This window comes from Cyrtonyx montezumae, unplaced genomic scaffold (genome assembly GCF_038088225.1).
Source record: "Cyrtonyx montezumae isolate F1298 unplaced genomic scaffold, pur_monq_1.0 scaffold_2, whole genome shotgun sequence".
NCBI lineage: Eukaryota > Metazoa > Chordata > Aves > Galliformes > Odontophoridae > Cyrtonyx > Cyrtonyx montezumae.
Window position 1 is genome coordinate 30,412,200 of NW_027071936.1, and position 7,458 is coordinate 30,419,657.

Consider the following 7,458-nt stretch of genomic DNA (forward strand, 5'->3'; position numbering starts at 1 on the left):
AACAGGCTGAGAAAAGACAATCATTAAGGAACAAATTTCTTCATAATAAATTAGCAAATTGCCAAGTGCTTGGTATTAGGGAGTTATTCAGCAAGCACGGGCAGTATTATTTTTGGTTGATACTAGGGAAGTAGTAGAGAAACTAGCTATCAAAGTATAGGGTGGGAATGAGACAATGTGGGCGCACAGGATTTGGTGAATGAAAGTGCAAAAAGATGTAATAACAGTACCTTCCATTTAACCCTGCAAAGTCAGCCCAGCCAGTCAGACAGTCTGCTTGCCTAAGAATGCTAATAATAAGCTGCCTCGGTTTATGTTTGCATACTCACATAGGCTGCATGACTGTTGAGATGGAAAACGCCTTGAGAGAAGGCCATTGGCCAGGCCCAAAGCAATAACATCTTTGGAATTCATAAGCAAATATATTTTACATAATTGTCTACCAGTTATTCAGCCCAGGCCATGAATTTTAGATCACAGACTGTGTCAGGCATTATTTTCAAAGTGAGAAGTGAATATTCCTGCCAGCAATATTTAACAGAACCAACAGAAACACTGTTAAAGCACACAACACTGATCAACTTGAACTAATTAGACCTGCTTTAAGCAGAGGATTGGACAATTACCTTCGGATGTCTCTTCCAACCTACATTACTATGTTATTTTTTAAGTACTTGGTAAGAACAAATGGGCCTGTTCCACTAAAATTCCTCCCTAGGAGATGACAACTCATTTTCTATCAACTCACCTTGACAGCTTCAGGTCCCTCTCCTCCTGAAAATAGAAAGGCATCTTGCATTTGGTTTTCAAAATTTCTTCATACTACTTAACTTCAGTTGGAGACATGCTATATTCCTCTCCTGGTTTGACAAAAAACAAACAAAAAAAAACTTACTGTCCCATCTTTTCATTGGCAACTGAAATTCCCAGCCATGACTTTTAATAACTGATAGGTAGAAAAATAAACATGTAATTCCCATTAGAGGGATGGAATGATCCTGCAGAGCTAATGTCAGGGCTGGGAGATACGCCAAGTCCTTTATCTTGAGCTGTGAAAAGTCACTTGAGGACAAATTTTATTACATGCCCATGCAGCTTTGAGATACTAAGTCTGCAGAAGCACTAGGATGTTATAGCAATGGTCTCAAGCTCTCAGGTATGCTAGATCCTGCCCTGGTTGGTTTCCAAACAGTCCCTCTTTCCATGCCCTTATAACAGAAACTGCTACACCCGTCTATGTTACAGCCAGAAAGGCCAGCCCAGAATACCGGCAACGCCCTTAGACAACAGAAGTCCCCCACTTCCAGTATAATTAAGAAAGAATTCATAGCCCGTCACCCCATTCAAGACAAAAAGGTAACACATATGTACCTGTCCTCTGTAGCTGCTCAGCCAGAGCTGCTACTTGGTAAAGCGAAACAGGACAGCCCACATTTTGTCCTCAGGGTTACCTAGCAATCAGGTAAAGAATTCACACTGTCTAGTCACTGCACAAATCCTCTGCTCACAGTCAAAATGCAGAGCATCTCCAAAGAAATGTGATGTCCTTGTATGGCTGGATCAGGCCTACGAAGAAGTTAGACACATTAAGCTAAAAAAAATAAATCCACAATTTCCTTACAAGTACTGCACAAATTAAATGAACAGTATCATTTCATATAGCAGAATTTGTGGACTTCCTGGGAGCACTGATGCAGCCTGATGCCCCATGCCTACCAGTGTTTAAGAGGCATTTGGATGATGCTCTCAATAACATGCTTTAGCTGTTGGTTACATCTGAAGTGGTCAGGCAATTGCACTAGATGATCTTTGAAGGTCCCTTCCAGCTGAACCATTCTATTTAATGTCTTCTCTGCAAGAGACAAAACACTCCAAACAAGACTTTCTTATGGCTCTATGTTCCTAGAAAACGGCTAGCTTAGATTTGATTTCATGTTAGTTTTTAGCAGCTAACTTGTTCTGGAATCCAAGCTGCAACTTGCCTTTTTGAAACTCCTGTAACAGCTATTATCTGTCACAATTTACTTTGCAGCATCATGCAAGACTTGAAGTGCAGTTCTTGTGAGCAGTCACTTAATGTATTATGTGTTGTAATGGCCTCTGAGGCTCCACATACTATGCTGGACATATTGAGCATCAAATCCAAGACCTCCATCCTATGACCTTCTCAACTCTGGCTGTCCTTCTAGTCAGACTTTAAAGGCTGTATAACTATGAAGAACTCAGCATGCTTCAAGCAGGGCTGCTCCATAGCGAAGTTGTTTCCATAGCAAAATGAGTCCCAGTTTGGAGTACTGTAGATAGGTACCTTTACATGAGAGCGCTCTCTTGGGTAACCCCCCTTCTACCTATGCGGCAAAGAATAGCTTGTTTTCCCCTCCATGCTCTGTTTTCAGTGGTTACCGTATTAATGGTAATAATGCCAGATAAGCTGCACAGCAGTGCTGGGCGCTGCATCCAAGGAAAGTACTGGCCATCAGTGTGAAGATGGGCAGGTGTCGTCCTCAGGTTGTTTGCTAGAGCAGTCACCTGACACTGAAGCCATCAGGAGCACTCAGATTGCCTAAAACAGTACTATAGTCAGAATAGCCCAAGCCCCCTGGCTCTAATCAAGCCAGATCAGGTTGCCCAGGATTATGTCCAACTGGATTTTCAATATCTTCAAATATGGAGAGTCTATAATCTCTCCTGGCAACCCGGTTACAGTTATGAAAAAAGTATTTCTTATGCTCCTATCATCCTCTAGTGCAGGATGGAGGGTTTCTTAGTACCAGTCTGTCATTTGGGCAATGGTCAGTCCACTGGAAAAGGATGACCTCAGTAACAGGTACCTTTGGTATGCAGGTCATCTGGCCTGGAGTGCCAGACTGTCTGGGTCACTCCAAGGTTGCAGACTGCAGCTGATCCTGAGAGTCTAGGGAAGGTCAGAGATGTGTGACAGTCACAGGCAGCTGATTGCGTTTGACTTACGAAGAACCATCTGTGATTAAGAGAGCTCTGGATACCAAGCTGATGGCATGTCCTTCCTCAGCTACTTGACTGCCTAGAACTTGAGGGTTAAGGGCATAAGAGCTGAGGAGATAACCATCAAGTAGCATGACACAATCTTTCAGATTTACCTTTCCTTCCCTTTTCCAGTAATCAAGTAAATCACAGATGATTCATGTATTCCCTGACCTAACCAAGCTTATAGAAAAGAAACTCACACTTGATTTAAAAGTTTCACAAAAGCCCCATCCCTATCTTTAGGGAAACCGCTAATCAGCATCTGAGTAAAATCCACTAGCAACAAACAGGCTTGCAAACAAAACATTTTTCCAAGGAAGTGTCATTTAAGAACGCATTCAATTAAAAAGTAAAGTTTAAAGTAAAGCACATTAGCAGCCATTTGTAATATTTTCCTAACTCTAAGCAGATGAGTTCTGAGAAGTTTTCTTTGCAGCAGTAACATATCAAAGAGTCCAAGAAAACTGTTACTAACAGATACATTTTAAAGAAGGAGTCTAGTTCTACTACACATAGAAAACAGCAAGAGTTGCTCCTCTCTTCAGTTCATTTCTGTTCCTTCAGCAGAAACTGCACACGTGGCTAGATAGAGCCACAACATCTGAACACATCTTTGGGTCATGGCACTGTTACTATCTATCAAATGTTTAGTAATGCTTAAATTTAGAAAGCATCACATACACAGCATGTGTTCTGTCAGGAATCAGCAAACAGTTTTCCTTTAAGTGAGGATGATTAGGGACCTAAAGTATCTCCCCTGGGAGAAGAGGCTGAGAGATCTGGGACTGTTCAACCTAGAGATGGCTGAGAGGAGATCTCAAAACTGTTTATAAATATCTAAAGCAAGGGAGTCAAGTCAATGGAGGCAGACTCTTTTCAGAGGCAAGAAACAATGAAACAAGGGGTAATGGGCAGAAACTGGAACATGGGAAGATCCATACTAACACAAGGAGGCATTTCATTACAGTGGGAATGATGGCACACTGGAACAGGCTGCCCAGAGAGGTTGTGGAGTTTCCTTCTCTGGAGATATTCAAGACCAATCTAGAAACCTTCCTGTGGTGAGGGGAAATTCTACTATAGGGAACTTGCTTTAGCAGGGACGTTAGACTCTACGATCTCTAAAAGTCCCTTCCAACACCTACAATTACGTGATTCTGCCATTAAAAAAAACAACACAAAACAGCTTATTTACAGAGATGTCCTTCAAGAAGCTTGTCCCTTGATTTAAGACTCTGTTTATTGCACTTGACCCAGGGATGTGTGACAGAAGGGCTATTATTCTTCCAAACAAACAGCCATCCTCACATCCCTAACAACATCGCATACTATGCAGTACTACACTAAGACTGCTACACTCTTTTCACCTTTTTGATCTCTTTATTTAAGACCTTCCCTTTGTCTGCTAGATATTAAAGACCAGGATGAATGAACCTCAACATGCTTTGTTCCATCAAGAATTTGCTTTTCTAGCTGAGATGTAGCAAGTTTTCCATCCTTAAGAATAAAACTGACATACTTGATCCACAAAAACAACCAGTTTTCAAAAAGGGGAAATCAAAGCAAAGAGCTGCTTTAAGCCACTGTAGTCATTCCATCTTTAAAGACTCAAAATTACTGCTGCTCTTTGTTATCCTCAATGCAGGAAAGCTGACAAACTGAGAAAACAGACTCATGATGCTAACGCTACCTGACATTGTACATTTCCAGTCGATTTTTCTACAGTGCCATGGTTTGGCTCTGGTGCAGCAGAGAAGCAGGTGAAATCTACTCGGCCCTCTGCTCATATCCATAGCATGCTCTATGTATATATGTAAAGGGAAACACTTGATAGCAACTTCCTCATGAAGGACAAAGGGGAGAGGAAGAGATCAAAACTCACTTGGTGCTGGAGAGGCCTACTCTACAAGTTGAACAGCTGTAGTCTTCTCAAACTCTGCAAGACAATCATGGAGCATCTCTGCATCATCAAGGCAACACTAACAGGGTATCCTGGACTCCAGATTCCCTCTGCTGAGCTGAAACGGAGCAACACAAGCAGCTATGAGATTAAGGTTCTTAGACAATACGATTCACCCTCTAGTGGCTGACACAAGACCTTACCTTGCCTGCATGCATGCAGAACAGGGTAACCTCAGGGCAGGTGGGTTAAGCCCTGAACAAAGACAGCAACACTCCTCAAACACATCAATGAAGACTGACAGTCAAGGACCACATAAAACCCACTACATCAGTCCATTGTACAGAATCACTGTAATGTTCTAAAACAGATCAGTTCCTAGTTCACAGCTATTTGCCATAACACAGGAAATTAACAAATAAGTGGACAAAGCAAACAAAATTTAATAATAATAAGAAGAAGAAGAAGCAATAAGAATAAGAATAAGCAAACAAAATTTTTGATGCCTATATTATTTCATATTTTCACAATTTCTCTCAGGAAAAGCTAGATAATGCTGACTTTATTGCTGTTTTGCCATAAGAAAGGGATCTGGATCCATCAGGTCCACCTGCACCAGAATTTCTGTGGATGAGGGGCATTCTTTAAAGCAGCCTTGCTGCATTTTCATTTATACTGCTTTGCATAGTCAAAAAGCTATGCAACTACATTGCTTCAAGGAGAAACCAGACAAGAAAGCCTGTTCCAGCTGCTATCATGAAAACTGGAATCCAAAAAACAGCTCCCAAAACACACACTATAGGTGCCTGTTACCCTACAGCTCCACTCCTCCGGGCTACCCTGCATTGGCACTCAGCATTAAGATAATGCATGTACTAGATCTCTCCAGCTGGATTCTCAGAATTGGAAAAATCAAAGCAAACACTAAATTCACTTTTTCAGCTGTGTGCACGCTACTTTGGAGGACTGCATTCATAGAAGCCCTTTCCACTGAGAAAAATGCTTAACATTTTCTCATTTTGTTCAAGTACAACTGGAAAGTTCCAAATTCAGAAGAAACACTTTAGACATCTACTTACCTGTTTTTCGGAAGACAGTGAAGTAGTTGAGATTTGCAGGTCTAAAAATATTACTGAACTGAATTAAAATGAAATTTGTCCTTTGAAAACCCGAGTCTGAAATGCTTTGGGAACTGAAAAGTCAAGGAGTCTTGTAATAATGCTTTTCTTCAAGGTGACTCACTGTCCAGGTATAGTTACCAGAGAGAAAAAAAAAATCTTACATTTGTCATGCATAATATACAGGCAATATAATTCAAATCCAAGTTCTGCTTAAGAGACTAAAATGAGATTTCTCTGCCTCAAACCTATAGAACCACTTACATTTTATTCCCTACCTAAAACTTAGGCCAAAGTTTTATTTCTTGACTGCACAGCATTCCATACAAAATGTTCCCTGAGAGCACACATTTTAAGTGCCACAATATACACAAGCACAGAAAAACAGCTTCAGACCCTTCTCCTTCATGCAAATCTTTTCTGGGAGTCCAACACCTCACTCCTCCAGTAAAGATCAAGTATGGTTCACTGTGTTTGCAGGCACCTAAATCACAGGATGTGTAATAAAGTACTTCCATTAACTTGATGAGTTGCTACTCTGTTGGGCAAGGCTTGAAGCAAACTGCATAGCTCAAAAAAATCCCAAGGATTAACACTGATGATAACTGACCTGTACTGAATTTGGACAGCACTGTAATCCTAAACATATAATCAGCAAGGGCCTCCTATCCCCAAGTATAGTACTACAAGGATACATACTACAAGGATGGCAAAAAGCCTGCTCAGTTGCTTGTCTTTCTCTGCCACACTGGATCAGCTTTGGGTCTTGGCAGTGTGGCTGGTGCGGCTGAGCTAATCCTCTTCCAACCATCAAGAGCAAATGAGTGGCTCCTGTACCTAGCAATTAAGATCACTCACTGTTGCCAGTATTGGCAACCAGAAAAAAAAAGACTCCACAGATACATTAAGGAAGGCATCCTCATCAAGAATAGGCACATTCCACTTCTAAGATATAGACAGTTTGAGAAAAATCAGCTCCTGAAAACGAAGGCAGAGAGACTATGAAGTTTGTGAGATCAGATGGGCCACCTATGATCTAGCAATAAGAAACAGGCATTAATTCCTGACAGGAAAAAGATGTTTACTTTGACTTATGGATCACTCTTTGTTCTGAAGTAGACATGTAGATAGGTATTTCCACCATGCACAAAGGTTTGTCTTTCTTCTCTTTTTTTTTTTTTTTGAATACAACAGAAGAGATGTACATTAACTTTTATATATTAAGACTTGCAAACACCATTCATGAGAATAAGCAGGTTTTGAAGAAGTTTTTTTTGGCAATGTGCATACTGAGATTGTTGTAAACCTGCACACAAAGCTTAGGACTTTTATTAAAAACAATGCAATCTGGGAAGTTTTAAAATAGAATTTCATTCAGTCAGATATTTACATACAACAATAGACTACTGTGAACACAAAGTATTATTTGGTCTC